Source organism: Protopterus annectens, chromosome 1.part0 (assembly GCF_019279795.1).
Source record: "Protopterus annectens isolate FY-2018-M chromosome 1.part0, PAN1.0, whole genome shotgun sequence".
Taxonomy (NCBI): domain Eukaryota; kingdom Metazoa; phylum Chordata; order Ceratodontiformes; family Protopteridae; genus Protopterus; species Protopterus annectens.
Window position 1 is genome coordinate 1,037,478,376 of NC_056725.1, and position 23,260 is coordinate 1,037,501,635.

Here is a 23,260-nt window from a genome sequence, read left to right on the forward strand (position 1 = left end):
CATTTATCCCATAGGCCTCCGTGTGGTATAAAGCAAGAGCTAGGAGGAGTACCTCCTGTCCTGGGTCCACTCTTGTTCGGCATCTACTTTTCTGAAGTACAAGCAAACACAGGAGGGTTATGGCTGACAAAGTTTGCAGATGACTGCAAACTACATCTGACACAGATATCCTCCAGAAGGGCCTAATGGATAACTGGTGCCAGAGCCATGGCCTGAAGTTAAAAAATGCATAGTCATACCCTTTGGGAAAAACAAGGCTACCCCTAGCTACCATATAGGTGGCAATCCACTGAGCACAGAAAAAGTCATCAGAGATCTGGGGACCCAGGTTGACAGTAGCTTGACACTCATGTTGCTAAAGTAGTTAGGAAAACCTTCTATATCACCCACCTGATCATGAAGGGATTCACATCTAGATCAAGGGAGGTCATCGTCCCCTGTACTCATCACTTATTAGACCTATGATTGAGTACAATGCCCGTTCGAATGTATCTGACCAGACACCTGCTGCAGCTTGAAAGGCCCCAAAAGTTCCTCACCAAAAGGATAAAGGGTCTCAAAATATGTCTTATGCTGCCCGACTGAAAGAACTCCAGCTCTATTCAGTCTCATTGCTCAGAGGTGACCTGTGCCTGACATATAAGGCCATGTCAAACCCAGATTTGATGAATATGCTTCACCTCAAAAATCTAGATCCCTCAGAACCACAGAGACTTAAACGCTGGAGGGACAGATTCATCACCCAGAGACTCCCTATGCTGTGGAACAAAATCCCGGTACATGTGAGGCAGAGCACCTCTCTGGTCTTGTTCAAGAGGAATCTTGACCAATGGATGGGAGATTGCAGATATACCCCAGGGATTACTTCAGCGCTTGACAGAGGCACAGCAAAATGATAGGCATAGTTTTTATTCAAACTAAAGGGGTGGCGAAAGCCACATAACTATGGGCTAGGCTTATAAATGCCCTTGGGCAGATAGCCTAGTATGAACCTATGAACCTATGAACCTATGAACCACCCCCTCATAAAATGGCAACAAGTTCTATCCATTTGCCTAACAAGGTTGCATGTTCAATGTTTCATAGGAGTATACTAGGTTAATGACCAGTAGAGCCTTTACAAGCCTGGCCATGCAACTCAAATGTATCCCATGTGTCTGTGCTTTAGAGGTTATTTTAAGGGGCTGTATGTGAGCTAGGGCATGACTTACTACTGCCTCTGTCCATCAGAGCTATAGGTGCCAGACCAGGGGTGAATTTTTGTTTTTCAATCAACTTGTTCGGGTTGCACTTGAATAGAGTTAGGGAATGTCTCTGTTTCAAATGTGTGGGAAATTGATTACAGAGAATGGGAATTCTCTGAGGCATATAACTGTACCTCCAACATGTCCTATTTCTCTTATAAGAAAAATTAAAGTCCTTGGATATAGTAGTTCTGAAACTGTTCATTTTGTAGATATGCAAAATGCATATCGGAGCAGGGTCCAAGAGTGCCTTGTATGCCAGGTATAGATCACTTCTTAATAGTCTATAGGAAATAAACTGCAGAGATAGGGCTTTGAGATGATCTGCGTAGGCCATTTTGTTTATGCCCTGTATTCTTTCTTTATGAACCTCTGCAGACATTCCAGTTGTTGCATGTGCTTTGTCAGGTACATATCGAAGTGTTATTTTGTCTGAAGAAGTTCACGCATTGTCAGAGTTCGAAAGTGCTTACTTTTATTTGTCATAAAGTTGTTTTTGGAGTATACCCTTGCCTTTGTTGTTTTTTTAGTTTGTTGGTGTTTTGTGCTTGCATAGGTTTATCCTCAATGATAGGTCTGATGAGGGCCAAATAAAGTGGCTCAATAACCCCTCCCAGACCTGGATGCTATGCCCATACAATTGTGTGACAGAATGAGTTTCTTACTATCTTAGACACATGTTAGTCAAAAGCCAGGTTACTATCTACATATGTTCCCAAGTCCCTGACTACTGAGTCTTCTTTTATGGATGTTTTATCAATTAGTTTACCAACATAGCCGATGTCACAAAACAAACTATTATTCATTTCTTGACATTGGGTTTTAAGCCATGTGGCTCAAGCTCAGCTATTGAAAGACACGTTCAGCCATGATGCCCATCAGAGCTTTGCTGCTGACAAAGATTACTTTCCTCTCTGAGGCTTTCGACAATTGATAGTCAGCTTGTGATTTCCTTTGCTGGGCAGATAAGTTCCCTTTGGGAAAAAAAACATTTCCATGTTCTTAATTTTGTTGATGTTTTATTACTTTCCTCTTCAGGAAATTTATTTTAAAGCTTGAAGTGTGTTTTAATAGACTGTCTTGAGACTGTAATATACTTTTAAACAGAGCACTTGTTTTTTTTTTCTCAGTTTAAAAGTGGTGTAAAGTAACTGAAACCACTTTTTTCTGTGGAGAAATAGTGTTTCTTTTTTCAGTTTTGCAGGGCTGGAATAGTGTTTTTAAGTTTTCTTTTTTCTGTGTTTTTTTTCATCAAAAAATAGCTCTTCTGGAATGGTATTACTTACTAGCAATTGCTGCTTGTCTTACCTGGGAAAGAGGCTCCATTTTTTGTCTTGACTATGAGACTACTGGTCTCAGGGGTGGCCTTCTTCAAGCCAAAAAAAATAAATAAATAAAAATAAATAAATAAATAAGCAAACTGCCTTTGCCACTACAGCAGGCCTTGTCCTCAACCACAGGTGGGTGACTCTGCTGTGGCCATTTGTTGTAACTCAGACCTCTCATCTTTTACCCCAGAGGGTTAACAACATCCTCTGCAGCTGTTGAGATCCCCTCAGTGGGCAAAGAGAGCTACTATTGTCAGTCCTGGTAGAAGGAATATGGAAAGTTTCCATGTTGTATCAGAATCCTGTGCCCATTCCTGGGGAAGTCACCAAGCATGTATCTACACTCCCCCAGTTTCTTTGGATAGGAGTAGTATACTAGGTTTGGATCAGGGTTTAACTCAGGCTATCGATCCTTCTTGTAAACTAGTTTCTGGTAAAAGAGGGGTCCCTCTTTTCCTGAAGAGAATCAAGATTCCGAATCTAAACAGGAAGATGCAGAGGTGAATATAAAGTTTTTTTTTCATATTTCTGATTCAGACACAGAGGACAGCTGAGTTTCTGGTTCTCCTTGAAGGGTTTTCTCTTTCTCTGAGACTATTGCTAGAATGTGTCAGTATTTTCACTGGGAAAACAGTGAGGTTTCTCAGTGCCTCAGAATAAAAACTATGAGTTGTTACAGAAGGATCTTTCAAGAACCTACACCCATTGCTCCTGTTCTGTCTGTTTTAGAGGATTTGTTTGTTACTGCCTGCAGTTTTCCTGGTAGTCAGCCAGATGCCTAAAACACAGATAGGATGTATAAAGTTCATCACTTTTTACACTTTTATATGTTATCCCCAAACTTGATCAAGCAGCTAAAACTTTGGTTGAATAACTCTGCTGCTAGCACTTAGTTAATTCCAGTCTTACTCTTTTTGATAAGGATGGGACAATCATTTATAGGTATGAGAAAAAGTGTTTCTGCAACTTTGATTTTCAGAATTTGGAATTGCTAGGCTCATATGTTAAAGTCTGTTATGTCAACTTGTGAAAGTATGAGCAATGTTTTATTTGACATTTCTTCTTGTGAGGAAACATCTGCTTTAAATAGCTTCTTCTGTTGCAACAGGTCAGTATTTATTGTTTTCAGTGTGTGTATGACTGTTGATACTTCTTCCAGGGCTATGACCACTGGTACTGTTTTGAGGACATTTGCATGACTGTATTCTCAGAAGCCCAGATCATGTTAAAAATGATATTTTAAATTCTCCCTTGGGTAGAGGTTTAGTGTTTGCCCCCTCTACTGCAGAGATGATCAAAAAGTATGATGAAAGGGGCAGAGTGATCCAGAGAATCTCTAAGATTTTTCAGACTTTATTTTCCAAACTTTTCAAGGGGTTTTCAATTCCTTATACAATTTTGGCAAAAAAGAAAATAAACAGTCTCAACAAAATACATGTAAACAGATGTTTAAGAGGAAATGGCAAGGGTGTTCCACTAAGAACTCTCGAACTTCCCAAAACCAAGGACAGTCCAAATCTGAATGACTATTCAAGAGAAATTGTGACTCCCTTCCACTCCTTTTTTCTTCTAGAGAGTCTGAATTTCCATTTCTCTCTTTGGCAACAGATTGGTTCAGACAAATGGGTTCTGAAAACTATTCATCAGAGTTAGAGATGTCATTGTAAGGAAATTCCTTCTTTCCAAGAGATCATTCCGGAACCTCTAGATCAGAATTTTTTTCCGCTGGCTCTTCATCACATGTCCCAAGGACAGAAAGGACCAGCTCCGCCTTTCCAGGTGGAGAAGGGTTTTATTAAAGGATGTTCCTAGTGCCAAAGAAAGAAAATACTTGAAGACCAGTTCTGGATCTTTCTTAAGCCTGAAAATGATAGTGAACAAATTTAAAATGGTGTCACTTCACTACCTGTTTGTTACCTCTTCTTCCTCTTTCAAGTTTCTAGTTTCCTGGAAACACTAAACTTAAACGATGCTTATTATCACATTCCTATTCATTCAGACTTCAGACATTTTGTAAGGTTTTGTGTGTCTGGTTCACATTATCAGATTTCTGCCTTATCCTTTTGACTATCCTCTGTACAAAGAGGGTGCCCAAAGTGTCAAGCTCCGATTATAGATCATTTCTGTATTTAGATGACTTGCTTATCCTTGCAAAGTCATTTTCAAAGTATCAAGAATCTTTGTCTCAGGTGTGAGATCTCTTATACAAGCTGGGATTCCAAGAGAACATTCAAAAACTATTCCTGACTCCTTCTCACAGGATTGTGTTCCTGGGATGTCCATTAGACACCTCAGTTCAAACATCTTTTTTTCTACAGGAAAAATTTTATAGGAAGAAATAGATCTTTCAATTCAGACATTGGTCACTGTGAGGGAATATCTCAGGATTTTGGGTCTCATGGCATCTTTGATTCTAACGATACCCCTGACAAGACTCCACATGAGAAAGATACAATGGTATTTGAAATGTCTTTAGTCCCAGTAGCAATAAACTTTATCTTTTCAAAGCTCAGTGCTGGGGTTTGTCAGGAGAGAATCTTTTTGTGGAGACAGCAGATATCCTTAAATCCAGGTCCCCCCTCCCCCCACTCCAAAATAGTCAGTTACCACAGACACTTTGGACTTTGCTTGGGGAGCAGTTTGAGGAGGGATAAAAGTGCAGGGAGTGTGGGGAACCAAGGGAAGACACAAGCAGATAAATATTAAGCAGATGTTTGCCCTGATCAACTGTCTTAGATGTATTTGGTCCCAAGACCTCTTCAAGTAGTTACAGTAACATCACAGTCATGTGATACATCAAAACGCTAGGGTGAATCAGGTTATTCCGCCTTTGTAGACTAGCCATGTTAACTTGGGATATAGCTTCACAGCACAGTCTTACTATACAGGCATCCTACAATCTGTCAGAGTAAAACTGTGTGGCTGACAAGCTGAGCAGGACCAGGACAGATCCTCACAAATGAAAACTAGTTCAGGGAGTCTTCTAAGCTTTGCTCCATCTGTGGGAAGTTCCGGTTTGCCACCTCTCTGAACAACAGACTGGGAAGATTCTGTTCCAGCACTCCATGCAAGAAGGCCTGGAAGGCAGATGCCTTTTCTTTTCCTTGGATGGGAATGTTCTTGTATGCTTTTCCATCCTTTCCACTAATATGCAGGTTACTTTTGAAGATTGAGAAGAAATCCCCCAAGATCATTGTGGTGTTTGATACAACCCAACATCAATCATCTACAGTTTACTGCATGGATGATAGGGTCTTAATTCCTTTAAAGTACCTGTTTAATGTAGATGTGCAGCAGATACTAATGGAAGCAAGAAAGCCTGCTACAAGAAAATCATGTATTAGCAAATGGAAAAGCTTTTTAGTTGGTGCCAGCAACATAACTAGCACCCATTTGGGGCTAGTTGTTCTCTGTTTCTACAATATTTCTGTAAGTTACTATCTTATGACCTTTCTTATTCCTCTATTAGGGTTCATTTAACAGCCATTTCAGCATGTCTGCCTATGGATCCTCCTCTTTCAGTGCAGTCTCATTCTGTTCACAAAAGGGGTTTTGCATAAAAAGCCTCCAAGTAAACCATTGGCTGGCTGATTCCATTTGAACATGCTAATCTGCCGACTTGATGTTCTTAACATGGAAAACAGTTGCTCTGACATCTGCAAGAAGGGTGTCTGAGCTGCAAGCTCTTATGGTGAGTCAACTCAATCTCATTTTCCATAGTGATAGGGTTTCTTTGAGAACAAATAATACTTTTGTGCCTAAAGTGCTATCCAGATTTACTTTAAGCCAAACTAGTCATCTCTCCATTTTCATGTGTCAGTTGTGTTATGCTCTTAAAGACTGTTTTTTTAAGATGTGTTTGCTCTGATGAAATTTCCTTTGAGAAAAGAAAGCACTTAACTGAATTAAGTTTTTGTTCTTCATGTGTATTTTTCCTGTGATTTTCTCCATGCCTTTCAGTTTAATTTATTACTTACCAATGAGAACAGTAATACTTAACATATGGAAAAACAACATATTTAATTAGAAACATAAGGACTGTACTGAAGTAGATGTCTAAAAAGTAAACTGTGCATTTTTAATATTATCTACATCTCTGGCCTATAAAATCTACACAATGATCAAATTTCAAGATAAATATCTATTCACTAATTCATGGTCCAAATAGGATTCATCCCTAGCATACCTTGAAATTATAAAGAATGTGATACCTGTGACATTAAAACATGCTCCTTCAAAAAATATTACATCCAATTTTATTATTCCAAATGATACCTACTTCATTCCAGCAAGAAAAACAATTTAACCAGTCCCAGGGACTCATTAAACTCTGTTTAGGCTTTGCTCTAAGCCTACACAGAGTTTATATTTTTGCACAATGAGCAGCAGTGCTAATTGCATATGCATGCCGTGCATTGCGCTTACACAGGCACAAGTGAGGTTTCATGGCCAGGAAACCATGTAAAGCAGCACAAACACATGTAGAACATGAAGACAAGTTTACATACAGGCAAACTTGTTCTGTAAAATTATGCAGACAGCCGCAATGATCACCAGGGCTAAAACTGCTGCAATGATAGCAATAGTCACACATTATAGAAAAGTATACTCACTGCAATGTACACTACAATGTGTTTTTGGCATACTGTAATAAAGGTTTTGTGGTGATTATCAAGGGTACATAGAATGCATTATAAATACACTAGTCTGGGGAAGTGTACCTATTGGAAAGGGCCATAGATATGAATGTTAGTAATGAGGAAAGAGGAAGAGGACATGTGATACATAGTAATCTACACCACATAAGGGCATGTCAATGTACGTATCCTCCAAAAACAAGTCAGTAGTATAACATTAAGCGCATATGTACATAGCACAGTACATACTGTTGTTTACACCTCCTGTTTGAGTATTTTATTTATATCATCACACATTATAGTATATGTTAGGTGACTTTTACACAAGGTTACATATCAATGGAGCTGACTGGTTGTGATACAGACATCTTGACTTGATCATTGGAGAGGACATTTAGCAAGAATGGTATATACAATAGGAGTATGTGCATATTGTGAATGTGTGCAAAATAAGTTGCTTGAATATATGACTGAAATGTCAGCCTATATCTCAACCAATTAGAGAAACATAGCAACAGGCCCATTGACAACATTAGACAGAAGCAGCAAAAATCATTGCCAATTTTAAATTAATACCACCATTAATCTGTGACATTGACATAAAAATATATAAAAATGACCACCAACCACAGTGAGCACCAAGGTATTTCCAAACAAATGTTCAACACATACAAAAAACAGCAGCTGGACCCAGAAACGACAGCAAGGCTTGTAGATAAACCCATCTTTAATTCACAAAAAATAAGGACATAAGCGCTTTCGTAGTATCACTACTTCATCAGATGTAAGTCACATTAACAGAACCCCTCCTTAAATACCATTGAAATAAGTCACATGTATCACATCATTTGTAAATTAAAGAGACAAGCACAATAAGCAACAACACTTATAAAAACATGAAAAACTATTAAAAACATTATTTCATACCATAATACATCAATATCTAAAATAATTCATTAAAACAATAACATTCACAGAAGCACACATAAAAACATGCAAATAACACTTTAAAGCAGTAATACATAACATACTACCTAAAACAATTAATTTCCTCTTAAGGGCTCTAGCCTTGAGTTTAGGTCTCAGTGGAACTCTGTCATTCAAGTCATGCCGAAAATCCCTCCTCATCCTAATTATCCACTTCGACTCCAACTGCTCTGTTTGATTCCTAATATCTCCCTTTCTATTACTTTCTATAACTTGTCCAATTACTAAAAATTTAAAATAATGTGTTGTATCAGTCTCAGATACATGTTTAGAGAGAGCACTCACTGTATCATTCTTACTTATGTGGTAGTAGTGTTCCCTAATTCTGTCCTTTACTGCTCTATCCTCTTACCAATGTAGAATTTTTTACATGTGATACAGTGTGCCAAATAGACAACATGGAGAGTATTGCATGAGGCTTGGTGAGGTATATACAAAAAGATGCATTTTACTCAATTACTGGTGTAAAAGAAAAAATGTTCCAAACACTAAAACCAAGGAGAAGCCAAAATCCAAGTAAAAATCCAAATAAAGTTCCACAGAAACCTTTATTGCATAGGTAAGCGCAAGAACCTCTCCTGGTTGCTTCCTCAGACCAAAACAAACATGCTTAAAAACAATCCCCTTTTTATAATACACATCACACAAGACCCACCAATCCCCGTGGAGAATACAGGACTCCAATGCTTTCCAGATTCAAAGAGAAACACACTCTTTTAAATCAGATAAAAACATAGGTTCATAGGTTCATAGGTAGGTACTAGGCTATCTGCCCGAGGGCATTTATAAGCCGAGCCAGAGTGTGTCGGCTTTCACCGCCCCATTGATTAATTAACTGAGCCTCTGTCAAGCAGAGCCAATGAAGTGATCCCAGGGGTGTACTTTCTGTTACCCATCCACTCGTCAAGCCCTCTCTTGAAGAGTGTTAGTGGGGGGCTCTGCCTAATGTAGTTAGTAATTTTGTTCCAAAGCATGGGGAGTCTCTGTGACAGGAATCTATCCCTCCAGCATGTTCTATTTATTGTTGTGGCGAGGTTTAACTCAGTAGAGCACCTGGCTCGCAGTGACTTGGATTTCTTTAGGTGGAGCATGTCCATCAGTTCTGAGTTGGACATGGCTTTGTACGTCAGGCAGAGATCACCTCTGAGTAAGCGATATGCCACTGAGTACAGCCAGAGTTTTTTCAGTCAGGCTGCATAGGGCATATGTTTGAGGCCAGTAATCTTCTTGGAGAGGTGCTTTTGTGGTCTTTCAAGCTGTTGGAAGTGTCTTGTGAGGTACATCCCAAATGAGGCATTGTACTCTATGATGGGTCTGATGAGTGATGAGTAGAGGGGCACTATAATCTCTTTATTTCTAGATGTGAACCCCTTAGTAATTAGATGGGTCACATAGAAGGATTTCCTAACTACTTTGGCAATATGATTGTCAAAGGAGAGATTACTATCTACCTGGGTCCCCATATTTCTTATTAATTCTTCTGTATTAAGGGGGCTGCTGCCTATGTGGTAATTCGTGGGTGTTTTGTTTTTCCCAGATGGGATGACTATGCATTATTTGGCATTTAGCTTGAGGCCATGACTTTGACACCAGGTGTCTGTCTCAGTAAGGCCTTTTTGGAGGATGTCCGTGTCAGCCGGAGAGTCAATTATGACTCCCAGTTTGCAGTCATCGGCGAACTTGGATAACCATAGTCCTCCTGTGTTTGCCTGTACTTCTGAGAAATATATGCTGAACAATAGGGGTCACAGAACTGAGCCTTGCAGGATACCACTTGTGACTGGTTTAGAGTCAGACCTGGAGCCCGCTATTCTTACTGTGTGAGTTCTGTCTGTAAGCCAGTTGGAAATCCATCTTGTGACGTATGGGTTTGTGTTCAGGCTGGTGAGTTTCTCTATAATACCTGAGTGAGGAATGGTGTCAAACGCCTTGGCGAGATCAAGGTAGGCTGTGTGAAGCACCTTTCCCATGTCTATGGCCTTGGTAACTGTCTCGAAGAAGTCAACCAGGTTTAGTAGGCATGATCTGCCCTTAACAAAGCCAAAGTGGGTCGGGTCAAATGTTTGGAGGTTCCCAATGCCTTTGTTAATGAGTTCCATGATGATGCGCGCCATAGCCTTACAGACCAGGCTAGTCAGGCTTATGGGGCGATAGCTACCAGGGTCAGTTGTGGCTCCTCCTTTGTGGAGTGGAATAACCATTGCTGTGCACCATTCTATGGGCACATAGCCTGTGGAGAGGCTGAGGTTGAACAGCGTGTTTAGGTGGGGGTTAGTTCGTTCTGTAGTTTGTGCAAGATGCAGCCTGGGGCACCATCTGGCCCCATTGATGCTGTGCTTTTGACTTTTGAAAGGGCTGTTTTCACCTGTGCTTCTGTGATTTCCGGGACACTACACTTTTCCGGTATTGTTGTGGGCCCTTTTGAAGGTGAGAGGGAGGTGAAGTTTGCACTGAATCTATCTGCCAGTATGTTGGCAATATCAGTAGGTTCAGTATATTTTGTGCTATTTTGCACTATCTCAGAGCATATCTGTGAGTTTCCACTTAGATTTTTGACATAGCTAAAGAAGGCTTTGTGGATATCTTTCGAGTCCTTGGCTATTTTTCTTTCGAAGTTAGCCTTGGATGATTTTATGACGGACCTTAGTTTCTTACTGATACTGATCAGGGATGTCTTTCCTTCTTGGGATTTGCTTTTTTTCTGAACTAGTTTCCTCCTTTTGTTGTATAACCTGTTTATGGCAGGGGTCCACTAGACTGGTTTCCTTCTCTTAGGGGAGTGAGTCTTGGTTTTGCTAGGGATGGCATGATCCATGCATTCTTGTAGGTGCTCATAGAGTGCAATTGTAAAGGATTCTGCATCTTGGGCAGTGTTATCCTTTAGCATGGGGTCTGTGAAACTTACCACCTCTGACTTAAGTAAGGTGAAGTTTGCTTTAGAAAAGTTTTTCACTGTGGTTTCCTTGGTTGGGGGTGGCGGTGGGGTGTGGACATCCAGGGTGATTAGTTTATCGTCTGATCTAACCAGTGACGGGTTGACCTCCGGTACGGAGCACCTGTCACCCATGTTGGTGATGACCAGGTGCAATATGTTATGGCCTCTGGTAGGGGAGTTTACCAGCTGATCCAGGGAATTTTAGTTGATAAATTCCAGGAAGCGCTGAGCCTGGGAGTTTGTACTCAAAATAGTTTTCCCAGTTAATGGTAGGGTAATTGAAATCTGCCAAGATCAGAGTGTTTGGTAGGACCTTCATGTTTTCCAGTGTCTCCAGAAAGGCAGAGTGGTGGTCCTGGGTCATGTAGGGTGATCTGTAGCAGGCCACAATTTGCATTGCAGATTTGCCCGATGTTAGTTGCACATGGATGATCTCAGAGGTATCATGCTGCGCCACTAACCTGGAGGTGTGGATATCCTTGATGAATATGGATACACCCCCTCCTTTTGTGCTTTGGTCCATGTTCTGTGGCTGAAATGTGTGGTATGAGTTGTAGCCTTGAACCAGGTTTCATTTACTGCACAGATGTCGACGTTCTCCATACTTATGAGTGCTTCGAGCGCATGCATTTTGAGATTTAAACTCCTGGCGTTGAGTAGCATAACCCTCAGTTTTATACTTGTGCTGTTTACGGAGGTGGGTTTGAATTTTGAGCCTTGCCTAAAAAAAGCACTATGGGGGCAGCAAGAGCCTTGGCCAGTATTCAAAAGCCAAGGGGTGACAGGTGCAAGCCATCTCTTGCGAAGCAATGCGGCTTATCGAGCATGTCATCCCAGGCTGACAGACACTGGATCCCCTTTGAATGACACCAGAAGCTTAGCCAATTGTTGAAATTGATAATTTTTTCTTTATACTGAGGTATCATTCCTGGTGAGAGCAGGATGCTACTCAGGATCAGGGTCATACCCGCCTGGGCTACATGATCAGAGAGCTCTTCCATGTCTCTTTTGATGTAGTCCAGGGAGGTATGGCTCAGGTAATTCACATCAACATGAACAATGACAGAGTCATATTTGTACTTGTTCTGGAATGACCTGAGTGCTTGTGTTATGTGGCGGATTCTGTCTCCTGACAGGCAGCTAACAGTAACCTACTCCTTGTCCAGCCTAGTGAGTGGGATGTCAGTGTGCCTGACTATTGAGTCACCTATTACTAGTGTGTTAGGTATGTTATTTCACCTTAAGGGCTGTGATTGTGTGGCACATTGATTTTGTGTTTTATGTGTTGTCTGGTTTGTGACGGGAGGTGCAGGTTTTGTGGGTGTCTGCTTTGGAGCTCTATGATGCTTTTACAGGTTTTTATTTAGAGCCTCCGAGTACAATTTCGTGTATTTATGTGTATCTTTTGCCAGTGCTGGTTTAGTAGGTCTATGTGAGGCTGGAGGTGTGGTGCAAGTGTTAACCTTCTCCTCATGACTGTCTGTTCCAGTCTTGGGTGGAGATACCTTAGCCTCTAGTTTGGCTGTATAATTGCATCTCTCACATATGTTAGTGTTTTGTGGTAGGAGGAGAGGGCTGTCTGTGTACATGAGGCAGTTGTAACATTGCCTCAGGATACCCAGATTCACCAGCTGGACTGGAGAGTACACCTGAAGTTGCCCTTTGGTCATGCCTGAATAGTAGGGTGAGCTGCTTAGTTGCTTGGTTGGTGAGGGGTGGATAAAGAGCCTTGCCCTGCTGGCCAGTCAAGTGTTGGGGTATATTAGTGCTTGCTATTAGGTCTGAGCAAGTGCTGGACTGTAGGATGCTTTTTGAGTGCTTAGGTTGAGAGTTAGACTAGTTTCAAGTGAAAAACTGAAGGAGACTTAGTGGAGCCAGGAATAATTTAACCCTAGCTAACCGGTGCTGCCCAGCGCACAAAACCATGCAATGCATTTTTTAAACTACTAACTTCTGGGCTGGACCCACTCCTCCAGGGACAGATGGCTGCTCAAAGTTTCCCTCTCTTACAGGTGAACAGAGAAACTTCCCTCTATCCAAGTAAGGTATGGGCAACTCAGAAACTTGTAACACAGCCCTGAATTCAGCACTAGCCTGAAAACTGGACAATACTAGCTTAGAAAGGTGGGAAACAAGAAATGTAGTTATTTTTTTTTTTTTTGAAAAGATAAGGCAAAAACAATATAAAGTACACTTAAAACAGCTTTAAACGACTACAAGTGATCAGAAAAGGCTATCACACTTTAGTGTGTAGCCTACAACAGTTAAACAATTTATTTAAACAAAAACAACTTTTTAAAAGTGCAGGCAGTCAAATAAGTACAATATGTAAAAAAACAAGCTTTTAAATCACAATAAGTGCTGGAAAATCAGCATTTAGGTGGAAAACAGTTAAGTACAGCAGGAAAATACAGAAAACTGATAATCACTCCAAAGTCTCTCTTTTAAGCTAGAAGGCTTATATCAGTTTAAGGCTTTCTAGTGCTTTGCAGTAGGTTACAGGAAAGATGGGAAACAAGCGTAGATGTGGTCTTTTAAACCAGAAAGTTGAAAGAGCTGGACAACTTCTTGAATGGTCAATAAACTACAATTCCTGGGCCAAGAACCACTCCTCTTGTGGTAGACAGGCTACCTAGTACTTACCACTCCCACTGATACGCTGAAAGGCTGCACTCCAAAACAAGGGCTTAGGGGACTCAGAAGCTTACAAACAGTCCTGGATACAGCTGTACCTGGACTAGACTAGTTACGAGAAAGGTGGGGATCAAGCACAAACACAGGCTTTAAAACCAGAAAGTTGAGAGAGATGGAAAAAAAAACTGCCCAAATGGCCAAAAATCTACAATTTCTGGGCCAGAACCACTCCTCTTGTGGTAGATAGGCTACCAATGCTTACCACTCCCACTGATAAGCTAGAAGGCTTCCCTCCAACACAGAAAGGCTTGCGGGGCTCAGAAGCTTACCAACAGTCCTGGATACAGCAACTCTGTATCTGGACTAGGCTAGTAACAGGAAAGGTGGGAAACAAGCGCAAGTGCGGCTTTTAAACCAGAAAGTTGAAAGAGATGGGGAAAACTGCCCAAACGGCCAGTAGCTACAATTTCTGGGCCAGGAACCACTCCTGTTGTGGTAGATAGGCTACCTAATGCTTACCACTCCCACTGATAAGCTAGAAAAAGCTAGAAGGTTTCCCTCCAACACAGAAAGGCTTGGGGGGGGGGCTCAGAAGCTTACAAAGAGTCCTGGATACAGCAAATCTGTACCTGGACTAGACTAGTAACAGGAAAGGCAGGAAACAAGCACAAACACAGGCTTTTGAATCAGAAGGTTGAAAGAGATGGAAGAGCTTCCCAAACGGCCAATAAACTATAATTTATGGGCCGTAAACCTCTTCTCCTGTGGTGGATAGGCTACCTAGTGCTTACCACTCCCACTGATAAGCTAGAAGGCTTCCCTCCAACACAGAAAGGCTTGGGGGGCTCAGGAGCTTACAAACAGACCTGGATACAGCAAGTCTGTATCTGGACTAGATAAGTTACAGGAAAGGCAGGAAATAAGAATTTATATGTAGAAAATGTATATAAAATTACATGTAGAAATACATAGAAAAACACATAAAAAGCGTGTGTAAAAAATATATAAAAATTTGTGTAAAAAGCCTAAAAGCACTGTAAAGCATGCTTGCATGTCCTATTTGAAACATAACCCTAGTTCCAGAGCACAGCAGATTGCTTCATACTACTTTCTTCCTAAGTTTCCTGTTCTTCAGAACAGGTTTAAGGGATATATATATATAATCATTATAATGTCCTTTGATGTGAGTGGCATGCCCATACTTATAAGTTGTGTCACATACAAGGAATTTGTCACCACTGTGGACACATGGTGGTTGACATTCTGATTACCATGTAACTGAGTACCCAGATCACGTACCACCGGGTGTACTCATAGAGGTATTCAGTCTATGTTGTAATTAACTTAGATATTTGTTTTTCAAAAGGGAATAATTATGCTTTCATGTTCATGCAGTACATTTCCATTTCTCTGGCACAAATTATTTTTGTGCAGTAATAGTTTCTGCAGTATATTAATAGTGTTTGTGGATTCAATGATTGTCCATATTTTGCAATCATCCACAAGACTGTCTAAGTTTGTCTTGACTTTTGGAAAGTAAATGCTCAACAGGAAAGGGCATAGTACAGACCCTGTGGCATGGCTGTGGTCACTGACCTCCTGCTAGTGGTAAATTCACACACTTTGACAGTATGTGGCCTGTCAGTGATCCATTTGGTTACCCATCTGGTGATATATGTGTTTATGGTCAGTTGAAACAGTTTATCTGTAATACCTGAGTGTGAAATTGTGTCAAATGCCTTGAACAGGCTTTCCCTCATCCATGCCCCTGGTGACCTTCTTGAATTAGTCAAACAGATTTAGCATTCTTGACGTGTCCTTAAGGAATCAAACATGGGTTGGATACACAGTCAGGAGATTATCTGTGTCCTTTTTGATAATGTCCACTTCAATATCTTTGATTGTCTTACAGATGACGTGAGTCAGGCTTATGGGTCTATAATTCCCTTGGTCATGTGATGGTCCTACCTTGTCAGATGGAATACTGTTGCTACACACACTGCCAGAAATTAGCCTGTACAGAGATTGTGGTTAAGTAGGGATCCAACACTGTCTGCTAGATTAGGTTGCAAGTTATTAAAAAGGCAACCTGGGTTGTTGTCAGGGTACATTGATGCCATATTTTTAGCCCTAGACAGTGCAGGGAAGAGGTACTCTCTTGAGAAAATAAGCTGAATAATGTTTGCATGTATACTTTGGCTGATGTTCAGTGTGGACAGGGGGAGAATTTTGATCCAGATCTGTCAGTTAGCAGATTGTCTTTTTCCTACAGTTGAGTATGTGTGGTGCCATGCCCAAACAGCTCTGCACTTGGTTATGTGTTCCCAATATCATTTTGTACTTATTTAAAAAGAATTGTGACACCAAATGTAACCTTTGGTATGCATCACATGCCACACTGTGGAAGTCTTCAGGCAGTCATACAACTCTACCTATTTCACATAATTACATCAATTGCACAAGATATTCATATATGAATTTTACTGTACAGATGTGTGCAAGTGCCCTGATACCATATATGGACACATTAAAAATGAGGTGAATGTGATTCATGCAGAACAGTGACTGACACAAATGCTGACAGTCACACAATGGTGCTGGGAAGCACCTCAATTATCCTTGTGAATAGCAACACAGTTGGGCATACAATTAATTCACAAAGGTTGCAAATCAATCTGGGCTGCTTATATATTTATGTATATAACAGCATTACAACATGTGGATGAAACAAGATGTTGTGTCCATGTAATCAGTATGACATTATACAGTGTCTCATAGAGTGTTTAATGATGGTAGGCATGCACATGCACAATAGTGCCATACTGCAAGTGTCACTGTGATGGTTGAATAACAACTGACTAGAATGTTGGTATATTTCACTACAAAAATACATGACTTAGTAAGCAAACAACATAAATAGCATTATCCCATCTCAACATTTCTCAAGAGGTATATTGCTACAGCTGTTATGTAAGGCACATGCAATCAAATGGCAGCAGCGGGCATCAATAGATTACCTCAATCACAGACTGGAGTATGCTGTTGTAGGGCTACCATACATCCACAACTCTACATTGCATGTGTAGATGACAGCAACATTGACATGTGCAGTGTTCATAGGGTCATAGGACATAGGAGGCTAAAGACCATCCTCAAATAAAATTCTAGCCATTATTATGGCATTTAACCAAAAATGGCAATATCTATAGGATGGAAGATAGTAAGGATATGTGAGTATGTCTGTATGTGTTTGATTGTATTACATACAGCATCTGTCCATATGTGGCATGCATTACACCATGAGAAAATTAACAAACACACATCCAGTGGTCTGAAGATGGCTAGCAAAGGGTCATGGAAGGACTCTGCTTCACGATGTGTGAATGAAGCTTTGAGATGATGACATCATCCAGTCTTCTGCAGGAAGCATGTTATGTGGACAGAGGAGAAAAGGGGTTGTTATATTCATGGGGCTATGTTAAAGATTCTACTGAGTGGGAGTCAAATGAAAACAGATTTAAAAGATCACAAAATAACTGTAATATGCCACCACACACACACACACACACACACACACACACACACACACACACACACACACACACACACACACACAGCACTTGACTGAGGTCAGATTTGAACATTAAACCTGTATAGGTGTAGCTGCTGGATTTCATACAATGTAAGGCTAGCACTATCACATATGTCTGACTTTAACACTGTCATGCTGCACTTTATAGAGGATGATAACAGTATTATATGCTGAGAAGATGATGTTTGGATGATTGACATAGATGTGGAGTCAAACCTTTGTGTAACATTGTCTGCAAAATATTAGTTGGATGAACATACACTCAAGCTGACTGCTGGGAGATTAAAATCCCTAACAATCTAGTTACAGAAGTTGGACAACACAGGACTTAACCTCAGCACAACAGCACAAGTTTGACTTAAATAGTGCCAGACTTTACTTTATAGGGGATGACATCATTAGTGTCTTTTGAGGAGAAGATGTTATGAGGAGTGTCTCACACTCTGCTCTAAAATGGTCTCCAAAATGGCAGCTAAATGAACACAAACACACGCATACTGACCACAGTGTGATTAGAACCCCTACTTATCTATCTACAGAACACAGTAATTAATGCAAGTGCCACAGCACAAGTCTGACTTTTATAGTGTCAGACAACCCTTTCTAGTTGATGACATCAGCAGTGTCTGGTGAGAAGAAGATGGTATTAGGAATGTCTCACATGCTGTTCTAAAATGGTCTCCAGAATGTGAACTAACTGAACATAAACCCTCACACACAAAAATTGACTTTAGTGAGATTAGAACCCCTACCTACAGAATACAGTACTTGACGCAAGCACCATGGCACAATTCTGACTTTCATAAATCTGACTTTCATACTATCAGATGGCACTTTATAACACATGACATTGCCAGTGTATGTTGAGAAGAAGATGTTAACAGGAGTGTGTCACATGTTGCCCTGGGCTACGGAATTTGCACTAACAGAACACAAATGCACACATGTTGACTGCAGTGAGATTAGAACTCCTACTTACCTATTTACAGAACAGGATACTTAACTCTAGATCTATGGCACATGTCTGCCTTTTATAGTGTCAGACAACACTTTACAGCTGATGACATCACGAGTATCTGGTAAGAAGAAGATGGTATTAGCAATGTCACACATGCTGCTCTAAAATGGTCTCCAGAATGTAAACTAACTGAACACAAACACATGCATGTTGACTGCAGTGAGAGTAAAACTCTTACCAATCTATATACAGGTCATGGTACTTACTGCAAGCAAGTCTGACTTTTGCAGTGTCAGACAACATTTCATAGCTGATGACATCAGCAATGTATGTTTGGAAAAAGATGTTGGGAGACCTGTATGAAATAAATGTGTAGGCATGTATGACTGCAAAACCTATTAGAATACAGACTAATACTCTTCTAATTCCATATATAACAGTTGATTGCAGTGAGCTTAGAACCCCTATCTAACTAGTTATACATGCTAGAGAACACAGTACTTAAGACAAGCACTACTGCACAAGTCTCACTTTTAAGTTGTTGCTGTACATTTTATAGCAGATGACATCATAATTGTATGTTTGGGAGAAGATGTTTTGAGGCCTGTATGAAATGGCCATGTAGGCATGTACGACTGTAAAAGTTTTTGCTTTCCATTTTACTGGATTGCTGACAGTAGGATACGGACTTATGTTGTTCCCTACCTAACTAGTTGCAAAATCTAGAACTCACAGTACTTAATGCAAGTACCACAGCACAGGTCTGGCTATAAAACTTTTGCTGGTCACTATGTAATGGATGGCATCATGATTGTATAATGAGATATCTGTATGAAATGGCTGTATAGGCATGTATAACTGTAAACATTTTTGTTCTCCATGATACCTGATTGCTGACAGTAGGATTAAGATTCATGCTCTTCAACTATGCACACACACACACACACACACACACACACACACACACACACACACACACACACACACACACACACACACACACACAATGTGGCTTTTTTGGTAAGCTAACCCCCACCTAACTATTTTGTTCACATCTTTAGAAAACAGTAGTTAATATTTGTGCCATCTATGAAGTATGCTTTTTCCGTGTCATAGTGGTCTTTATAGATGATGACATCATCATTATATACTGTAGATAACATATCCTGTTATGAGAGCGGTGTGGAAAGTGTGGACTTTGGATTTCTTTTTTGGTTCTGGTGTGCAGATATACTTTAAAATATAGCTTCTCAAACTAGATGTAATAATCTGTCAGGAATGCATGTCGTAGAACTGGAATATATTCACCTGTTTTACAACTGTGGATGTATGTGTGTTCATATTTGTGATGAATTGATGTCCCCATTAAGATATGCATAAGACAATCTGAATATCTATTGTCAGTATAAAGCTTTAGATGATGTAACAATGCACTTGTGCTATTTATTTTTGTAGTGTAGTTGATATTTGAGAACTATTACTGAAATATCCATTTTCAAGTGCATGAGTGCAGAGCACACATTTGTCTGAGTAAATATGTGTCAAATTACCAACAAGTCCATTCCCTTTGGTTGTATTTTTACATAAATTTTAATGTGTTGAAAAGTAGCTGGCCATTAAACATACTAATACATGCCAATTAGCTCTTTCCATAGCTCACCACTGAGCAACTGGTTTTCATGATTGTGAGATTCACAATGAATGAATACAACCTGAACTTATGAATTACTTATGCATATATGCTAGGGTAGAACTAGCTGACAGATACTATGGTGTTCATGATGTATTTTACATTGGAAATGTCATGTCATAACTTTTATAACATTAAGGACTGTTGATATTGCCTTTCCCATTTGTACAGAGTTAAGCGACAAACAAACATGGGTCTCTGCTTAAATGCAAAACGATTAATATTTCTATTGGTTCACCTTTCTTCTCGCAGACACTCTAAGGCAGAGGTGTGACCATAAGCACTCTGGACAATACTGAGTGCAAAAATTCACCTGCTGCTACAGGTAAATCTACAGGTAAATGAGTTCATATTTTTTAAAACAAATAAACAGGGTTCAAATCCAACTCAATCTAATTGGTTCACACAGGTTGTCAGGATTGCATTACATAAGTAAATGTGATAATTTCTGCAAGTATGAGTGGCAATGACTACAGTGAAGTAATGTATAAAATGATCATCAGTCAATTTATTTATGTCAACAGTACATATATAGGTTTGCATTTTTATACAGTCAGCAGTCTAAATAAGTGTTAGAGTGAATCTTTCACATTACTGCCTTACTCTGATGCAACTGTGTGGTCCTTTACAGCAGTGAGTTTAAGCAGCACTGAGCTGAGGTAACCGCACAATGCCATATTACATGAAGAGCCATCACCATTGCTCAACATTGTTGCTGCATGATGCCAAACTCTGCACAAACACAGAGGACAAAAAGTGAAGGGCTTTTGTTTTCTCAGCATTCCACTCAGCATCTTTTCCATACAGCTGAGGCATGTACTACTAGTACCTTCTATAACCTCACACACCATGCCTGGCAGCTCCTGGTGGGTGATGAATTCCCCACCTCCACTAATACTCCTGAGGGTGCCACTGCACTGGATGCCAAGGTAATGCTACCTGATGTTGATGTTAAGGGCCTAGGTAGTACTGGGTCTGCAGAGGCAGTACTGCCAGGTTACATCCCAGAGGTGCTGAACATTAGTGTGGCAGCCATTGGAGGGGTGGCAGACTGAGCTACACTAGTTGGCCTACCTCCCTGTGCTGAAAATCATTTTGTCACTTGTCAGAAAATTATGACATCAGAACATTGTGAATCACACATATAAAAATAAAAAAAACAGAGGTAAGGAGTAGAGTAAGAGAAAAAAATAAAAAAATAATTAGAACTATCATATGTTACATACAATAAATTACTACAATACAAATATATTTTTACTTTTGCAATAACTATACATTTTAAAACAAAAACATGGTAGAGCCAGCAAACAGTGGACAGAAATCCGTTTATTGATGGAGGATGGAGAAAAACAAACCGGTTTCAGCCATTAGGCCTTCCTCTGTGTCTGTATTTGTTACAAAATGCCACACTATAAATATATAGTGGTCTAGCACCACCTAAAGACCATAAACAAAATTACATCACATATATTCATTTAGACCAGGGGAAAAAAGTGCACCCAATTTTATAATCCATTTCTTTTCCATTGTATTTAATATTGCGTGCCAACCTGATTTGTTGCGTGTATTCCATTGTATAATGTCAATCACAGTGAATCTGAACTTAGCCCGGGGATGTTTTATTGTATGTTTATAAAATGCATTGTTTGGTTTAGCAGTCCTAATGCCACTGAGATGTTCTGAAATCCTAAATTTTACACAGCGGGACGTTTGACCCACATAAAAGGCTGAACAGTTGCAGGACGCCAAATAAATCACCCAATCTGATTGACAATTTGCAAAGAATTTGATTGAAAAAAATTCACCAGTGTTCCTGCTTGTGAATTCCTTGGTTTTACAGATATTATTGCAGTGCGTGCAATGACCACATAGGAAGCATCCCAATAATGGGCCTCCTTCTAAAGTGATTTGTTTAGGTGAATTCTCATTTCTGTTGATATGTTTGTAATGGTTAAAAAAGGATCCCATGTTCTGACCCCATCTGTAAGAAAAGTGACATTTGTCATCCAATATGGCCCTAAGTTTATTATCTGCTAACAGTATATTCCAATGCCTCTGCACACAGTTGATGAGAGTACCTGTATTTCTCCCATATGTGGTGACCAATCTAATTTGGGAATTAGACTTCTGTTTGTTCTCCCTATATTGTAACGAGTTCTCCCAATTTGTGTTAGTAGCAAATTGTCTACCCTGAGCAATGTCACCTTTTTGATACCCATGGTTCCAAAACCTTATAGATAGGTCTGACTCATAGGTGGAAAATGTCTTTTCCTCTGAACAAATCCTCCTAAGGCGGAGAAATTGTGACTTTGGAATGTTTCTGCAAATATGTGGGGGATGAAAGCTGGAGATATGGAGCAAAGAGTTGTATTGGTGGTATTTACGATAGATTTCTGTTCTTAGTGTATGATCTGTGTTTCTTGTTACTAAGACATCCAAAAAGGTAATCTGATTAGTGTCATAAGTTATCGTGAATTCAATACCCCATTTGTTTTCATTCAAATAAGTAACAAACTCCTTGAGATATACGATAGCAGATCTCCATACCATCCAGCAATCATTCAAGTACCTCCTCCATATATCCATCTCATCCATGTAGATGTGTGCTCTGTCATAGATTATTTGGTCTTCAACATAGGCCATAAAAAGGTCTGCATATATAGGGGCAAATGAAGCCCCCATGGCAGTGCCTTTGGTCTCTAGATAACACTCATTCCCATAAAATATCACATTCTTGGTTAGCACATGCTCCGCCAAGCAAAGTAACAGTGTATTAAAACTTGGGGGATATAATTCTGACTTTGTCAACCAATATTCCAATGCATCTAGACCTGCCCAATGGGGGATGTTGGTATATAATGCAGAAACATCCAAAGTACACAAATACCACCCTTCTTTCAAGCTGCATGTCTGCTATAATATGGAGGAATTCAGTCGTATCTTGTATTCTTGCTCTTACACATTGGAGCAAAGGCTTGAGGTGTAATGTGAGGAAATGAGATAATGGTTCAGTAATGGAACCTCTTCCTGAGACAATTGGTCGACCCGGTGGATGTATTGGATCCTTGTGAATCTTAGGGAGGAAGTAAATATATTGATTACAAGGATCTGTTACTGTGAGATGATATTGAATATCCTGTGTTATAATACCTTCCTCCCTAGCTAGTTGTAAGAATTCATCTATTTTCTTTTTGAATCCTAGTGTAGGATCGATCACCATATGTGTATAGTATCTATTATCTGATAACTGTCGCA